The 7,845-nt window shown below is 37.7% G+C and overlaps 1 pseudogene across 1 annotated transcript; it reads left to right on the top strand.

The window, feature by feature from the left end:
* Window positions 1-389: 389 nt before the first annotated feature.
* Window positions 390-7,254, top strand: LOC309835269 (glyceraldehyde-3-phosphate dehydrogenase-like; annotated as a pseudogene). The gene is made up of 2 exons: window positions 390-530; window positions 6,776-7,254. The product of its transcript is annotated as a glyceraldehyde-3-phosphate dehydrogenase-like (transcript).
* Window positions 7,255-7,845: the final 591 nt, after the last annotated feature.

Below are 7,845 nucleotides of genomic sequence, written 5' to 3'. Positions count from 1 at the left end.
TTTCTGAGAATTTTAAGGCTTTATGCCCTTAATTAAACATTGCCGTTAGGGGAACAGATACTCCTGAGTTACAGGCAATTATGCACAAGTGGTTTTATTTACAAAGCAATAGGTGGCATATGTTTTAGGAATGTTACCATGACATTGCTTCTCAATTCCTGGTTTGAATCTCTTCAGTATCTTCAGTGACTACCGAGGGACCATCTGCTAGCCCATCGCCTATAACCAAAGTCTGGCTCCTGGGAAAAGGTGAACCACCACAAATAGGACAGCCATCAGTTGCAGATGGCATTCATAGACAATATAGGTATTTTAAGAAGCCATCTGATGAAGAATCTTGGCTTGGCAAGCAGATATTCTATCCCAGTAGTTTGAATCTACAGTGAGTGATGCAAAGAGTCAGGGTCAGAGACTACACCATTCCAGGGGCAGTGGAGGTGGCAGCAGCATCTTTGTTCAGTGGCAGCAGTGGCAGCAACCCCCTGCTGTCCAGTGTCATGTTACATTGTGACAGTGGTGGAAGTGACAATGTTAGTGTCATTCTCACCAGCTTGTTCTGAGGCCTGAATTTGGTGGTGTTTCTGGCCACTCAGTTTTCCTTTAGCTCCTTAGACTTAGCTTAAAACTTCACCCAGCTCATGGATTCTGGAAACCAGCCAATACACTTGTAACACATTCATTTCTGCTAAAGGAATATTGCAACACGTTGGAGCAGGTCTACTCAAACAATCTGCAGTGAAGAACCAGATTTTTTTAATCTGGAATTTTTAATTCCAAATCTGTCACAGATTGATCCTATGCTGAATTAAAAGGGCGGGAACTATATTACCAGGAAAATGGAATTAAGAAAAAAATACATAGAAAATCCTGAGCCCCACTTTTTATTACTAGATTCATTAGACCTAAAATTCAATGTTGCAGTAATGTTCAATGGCTGTAAACATTGCTTTTTTTTTTTTACATCTTTATTGGAGTATAATTGCTTTACAATGGTGTGTTGGTTTCTGCTTTATAACAAAGTGAATCAGTTATATATATACATATGTTCCCATATCTCCTCCCTCTTGCATCTCCCTCCCTCCCACCCTCCATATCCCACCCCTCTAGGTGGTCACAAAGCACCGAGCTGATCTCCCTGTGCTATGCGGCTGCTTCCCACCAGCTATCTACCTTACGTTTGGTAGTGTATATATGTCCATGCCTCTCTCTCACTTTGTCACAGCTTACCCTTCCCCCTCCCCATATCCTCAAGTCCATTCTCTAGTAGGTCTGTGTCTTTATTCCTGTCTTCATTTCTAACTGGTTACTCTCAATTTCTGTGCTTTTCTCACTGTCCACCAGAAACTGGCTGTTCATGGACTGGCAGACCACCATTCCATAGTACTGTAGTGAGAGGACAAAATTTAACACTGAGCCTGAAACACACTTCTAAATATTTAACAAATGTGAAAGAAAGAGGGAAAGGGATAAGGAGGAGGGGAATAACAAGTAAAGAGAGGAAGAGAGAAAGTTGAAGAACCATAGGATTAAAAAAGTTAAAGGACTGGAACCAAAACTATAATAGACATTGATAGGCACCTGAGACAGAAGAGTTCACTAGTACCCTAATGAGATGATTGGGTCAGGATTAATACTCAGTGTGGTTATGTAGTTATATCTAGAAATATATCTACATCTTCCTACTATCATCTTACTTTGGTCTCCCAAAATGTACACGTTTTGTTGGCAACTGACACATGACTTTAATTCAGAACAACTCCCAGCTTCCCCAGAATCTCTTCTCATGTATTTCTGGGAGTTCTCACCTTGTGTCTCATTCATGCTCATGCTCATGACTAGATATGGTGGGGTATTTTCATTAGTAATTTATGCATGAGGAAAAATATATCCTTGGGAGAGTAACTATACCAACACAAGCCTGATCCAGCAACCAAATCTCAGATGGGTAGAACTAACAAAGCTGAGAACAGTTATGCCTGTTGCTTATGCCTGGGTGATTGTTTGAATCCTAGAAAGAAGATTATAAGTAAAATTTAAAAGTCTTGTTTAGTAAACACAAGACATTGCGAAATAAACACAACACTTTGCTCCTCTTTGAAAAAATGTGCAGGAAAGCATTCTCCTTATCTTTCCCCCACAGAATACTGTAAAACTTTGACACCTTGAAGACTGGGTACACAGTAGGGGTGACTACTACAGGCAGAGATATTCTGTGGGTCCAGCAATGTCCAAGAGAAAGGAGAGAAGTGCTCAGATTAATGGTACTCTTGACTGAGGTGGGGAATTCCAGCTGAAATAACGTCTTCCCGTTGATGAGACAAGTAAAATGATGAGTTTGAGTGGGAGAAGAGAAAAGAAATAAGGTACATCAATAGGGGCTGACCAGTCTTGTTTGTAAACCTACCCACTGAAGATTAGAACATAAATAGATGGGGTGGGGAGAAATTTGTCCAAGTTTCTCATTCCATGGTTTTTGGTTTCAGTGCCTGTATCTGTCTATCTACCTATCTATCTACCTATCTATCTATATATCTACCTATCATCTAAAATTTTATTTTTAAAGTCTTATATTAGAAGACTGACAGATATTATTAAAAAGAGGTCTTTGAATTTTGTGGAACCAACTGATATACACAGTCAACATGCCATGTGTAGAGTGGGAAAATCAGGGAAGCAATACAATGTGCATGGCGTACCTTGCAAACCAGGTTAGTTAGCATATGCTGTTCCTTATACATACAAATATTTTGTCTTGTAATGTCCTAGATAATTACAGTTAAAACTGATTGAAACATACATGTAACCAAAGGGCCTGGCAGTCTGAACATATACTGGTACTGAGACAGGTTTGGACATGCGTGATCAAGTAATGGTGACATGGGCTTCCAGGAGGCAGTTTTCATGAAGCAGTTTGGCGTTGCCCTTAAACTCTGACAAAAATAGTGTAGGGGAAAAAAGGTGGCCCCAAAATGCTAAACACGAGGAGAAATCCCTAGTCATTATAACAATCGAAATATCTCCTCACAGATTCCCAAATGCCTCCTTGAAGAAACTTTTATTTCTCCTTTATTCTACATATCCAGCTCTCTTAAGAGACAATGTGTAAATCTATGGTGTTTAAAGATTACTCAATATGATGATAGTTAATACTTATTGAGCACCTATTCTATGCCACCATTGTGCTAAGCCCAACACCTACATATTTCATTTATTTCTCTCAGAAAACTTTAAATTTCATGCCATAATTTTATTCATCTTACAGTTGAGTAAACTAAGGTTACAAATGTGAGGTAAATTGCTTAAATCCATACAGCTGGCAAGTGTTTAGTGTTTACATCTGAATACTGGATATCAGAGTACATAACCTGTAAAATGATCTTTAAAGGACAATATACTTCACTTAACATCAGTGGGGAAGATAAGGGCTGAAAAGGGAAAAGCATCAGAGCATTCCTTTCAGATGTTCCTTGAGTATACATACACCTTTACCAAAACACATGCTTTTAATATGAGCTGGGGATACTCTGCTGGTTTGAGCTTCAGGAAACCAGTAGGGCATTGAAGTTATGAGAGCAGAACTGGAAAATAACAGATTCTATTCAAATTCTGGCTCTTCTTGATTTTAGGCAAAGTTATTCAAACTGCTTTGCTTTCATTTTTTTTTCACCTGTGAACATAGTAAGGGAGAGAAAACTTAAACTAGTGGGAAAACTATGACTGAAAGTCACAGCCCTGAGACATAGGACCTTAAAAGCCTGAGACTTAATTGGAAGATTATAGAATGCTCCCTCTCCTCCACGTCTGACCACCATTCCAACAGCACTCTGGTATAACAGGGTGGATTACAGCTGAAAGAGCTGCAAGCCATTCTCCCTGAGGTGAATTTAGGGAATCTCAAATAAAGAGGGGAGACAAAAATCAAAGACATTAAGGGAATTTGAGGTCTCTGACACATAACTACAGCAAACATTAAGCACAGCTGAACTTCTAGCACAGTTAACATAAATTCTCACATTAAAGTTTATTTACCTCAGCTCCTATTACCCAATTACAATATGTCCAACTTTCAACAACAACAACAAAAAGACTTAAAGGCATGGCAAAAAATAAGAAACATACAATTTGAAGAGACAGATTGATAATCAAAACCAGACTCAGATATGGCACAGATAATGGAATTATCAGATAGAATTTTAAATAACCATGATTAATAACATAAGGTCTCTAATGGAAAAAGTAGAGAACATGCAAGAATGGATAGGTATATTCTATTCACACTTCTTTAGAAAATTATGACAAAGAAAAATCTTGAAAGAAACCAGAGGAAAAGAACATCTCCATATAGAGAAACAAAGCTAAGAATTACAATGGACTTCTCATCTGAAACTATGCAAGCAAGAAGTGATATTTAATTATTGAAAGAAGGAAAAAAATTGAGTATTCTATATCCAACAAATTCACTCAACAGGGAAGGAGAAAAAAAATTTCTCAGTGAAACAAAAACTGAGGGAATTTTCAGCAGACCTCTCTGCAGGAAATATTAAAATAATTTTTTTTAATTTTTATTTAATTAGTTAATTTATGTTTGTCTGTGTTGGGTCTTTGTTGCTGCATTTGGGCTTTCTCTAGTTGCGGCGAGCAGGGGCTACTCTACATTCCAGTGTGTGGGCTTCTCATCATGGTGGCTTCCCTTGTTGTAGAGCGTAGGCTTCAGTAGTTGTGTCTCACAGGCTTAGTTGCTCTGTGACATGTGGAATCTTCCCAGACCAGGCTCGAACTCATGTCCCCTGCATTGGCAGGCAGAGTCGTAACCACTGCACCACCAGGGAAGTCCTAAAAGAAATTCTTTAGGAAGAAGAAAAATAATATAGATCAAAAATTATGATCTACATGAAGAAAGAAAGACCATTGGAGAAGGAAAAAAAAATGAAGGTAAAATAAAATCTTTTATTAATTGATCAAAAAAAAACTGCTTGTTTTTACAATGCAATAGTAAATAGTTTTTACAGTAATAGTAAAAATATATTGGGTGACTATTACATATGAATAAATGAAATAAATTATAACAATGTTAGAAGAGACAGGAGGAAGGAATTGGAAATAATTAATTATGATACCTGCACTAGATAATAAAGTGGAATAGGTCATTTGAAGTTTGATGTAGATTAATTTAAAATGGATACTGTAAGCTCTAGAGCAACCACTAAGTTAAAAACAAAAAGTTTAACTGATACTAAGAAAATATAATGAAGTCATATAAAATTCTTAATTAAAACCATAGAAGGTAGGGAAAGAGGGGTTAAAAAAACAAACAAGAAAAAGAAGCAATGGATAGAAAAGAGTTGCAAACATAGTAGATATAAATTCAAATACACATAATTACTTTAAGACTTAAAAGACAGAGACTGTTAGTGTGGATAAAAAACAACACCCAGCTATGTGTCACCTAAAAGAAGCACTATTTAACCATAAAGACTTGTGTTAAAAATATATATGCCATGTTAACCCTAATGTTTGAGAAATGCTAAAGTAGCTATATTCATTTCAGACAAAATAGACTTCACAACAAAGAAGGGATAAAGAAGGGCATAAATAATGATAATGTGGTCAATTCTCCTGAAGACATAACAACACTAGCAAGAGTGTGTGAAACTACATGAGGCAGAACTGGGTGAAACTAAAAGGAGAACTAGACAAATGCACTACTGCAACTGGAAATTTCAATATCTCTCTGTAAGTAAATGACAGATAAAGCAGGCAGACAATTAGGATATTAACAACCTAAACATCACTATTTTTAACTTTACCTAATTGGCATTAATAGAATATTCCATTCAACAACAGCAGAATACACATTCTTTTCAAGCTTGTGTGGCGCATTCCCCAAGATAAATTGCATTCTGAATGTATATTATGGTAATATAGACCTTAACAACTGTAAAAAATAGAAATTACAGAAAATATATATTTTAGACCACTATAGAATTAAATTAGAAATCAATAACATAAACATAACCAGAAAATTCCCAAATATTTGGAAATTAAGCAACACACTTTAAATAACACATTCATCAAAGAATAAGTCTCAAAAGAAATTTTTCAAAATTGAAGTAAATGAAAATAGAAATACAAATATTAAAATTGGTGGGATGCAGCAAAAACAATGCTGCATCCCACCAATTAGGGAAATTTATAGTATTAAATGCATGCATTTAAAAAAAAAGAAAATCAAACATCAATAATTTAAGCTCCTACCTTAGGAAACTACACAAAAAAGGGCAAATTTAGCCTAAAATAGGCAAAAGAAATAATATAAAAAGTATAGGAGAAAATAATGGAGAAAATTAATGAACCCAAAAGCTGGTTATCTGAAAATATCAATAAAACTTATGACTCCAGCCAGCCTAATCAAGAAAAAAAAAAGAGAGAAGACATAAATTGCTAATATCAGAAATGAAAGTGGGGTTATCATTACTGAGTCCATGGAAATTCAAGGAATAATGGAATAATATGAACAATCTGTTATGTTCATACATTTGAAAACTTAAATATATGGACCAGTTTCTTGAAAGCCAAATGTATAAAAACTTACAAAAGAAGATATAAATAACTTTAATAGCCCTATATTTATTAAGGAAATTTAATTGATAATTTAAAACCTTCCAAAATGCAAAACACCAGGTTCAGAGGATTTCACTGGTGAATTCTACCAAATATTTAAAAAAGAAATTAGCTCTCTGCTCCTCTCCGTTCGACAGACGTATCTTTCTTGCAGTGCCAGCTGCGTCCCTGAGACAAGATGGTGAAGGTGGGAGTGAACGGATTTGGCCGTATCAGGAGCCTGGTCACCAGGGCTGCTTTTAACTCTGGCAAAGTGAACATTGTCTCCATCAACGACCCCTTTGTTGACCTTCATTACATGGTCTTCATGTTCCAGTATGATTCCATGGCAAGTTCCATGGCAGTCAAGGCCGAGAACGGGAAGCTTTCATCAATGGAAAGGCCATCACCATCTTCCAGGAGTGAGATCCTGCCAACATCAAATGGGGTGATGTTGGTGTTGAGTATGTGGTGGAGTCCACTGGTGTCTTCACTACCATGGAGGAGGCTGGGACTCACTTGAAGGGTGGAGCCTAGAGGGTCATCATTTCTGCCCCTTCTGCTGATGCCCCCAGGTTTGTGATGGGCATGAACCATGAGAAGTATGACAACCACCTCAAGATTGTCAGCAATGCCTCCTGCACCGCCAACTGATTGGCCCCCCAGCCAATATCATCCATGACCACTTCAGCATTGCAGAGGGATGGGCTACATCCTGGGCTACACTGAGGACCAGATTTTCTCCTGTGACTTCAACAGTGACACTCACTCTTCTACCTTCGATGCTGGGGCTGACATTGTCCTCAACGATCATTTGTCAAGCTCATTTCCAGTTAGGAAAATGAATTTGGCTACAGAAACAGGGTGGTGGACCTCAGGGTCCACATGGCCTCCAAGGAGTAAGAGTCCCTGGGCCACCAGTCCCAGCAAGAGCATGAGAAGAAGAGAGGTTCTCAGCTGCTGGGCAGTCCTTGCCCAAGCTCCAACCACCAACACATTGAGAGTTTCCCAACCTCTGCACAGTTTCCATCCCAGACCCCCTGAAGAAGGGGAGGGGCTTAGGGAGCCCTACCTTGTCTTGTCATGTACCATCAATAAAGTATACTCTTTGCAGAAAAAAAAGAAAGAAATTATATCAAATAATACCATACTTCGCAATCTCTTCCTGAAAACAAAAGCAGAAGGAACACTTCCTAGCTCAATCTATGAGGCAAGACATTGCCTTTGATGAAGATTCTTTGCTTG

This window comes from Grampus griseus (genome assembly GCF_964374135.1).
Source record: "Grampus griseus genome assembly, chromosome: 17".
Taxonomy (NCBI): domain Eukaryota; kingdom Metazoa; phylum Chordata; class Mammalia; order Artiodactyla; family Delphinidae; genus Grampus; species Grampus griseus.
This window is presented reverse-complemented; position numbering and strand designations above follow the sequence as displayed.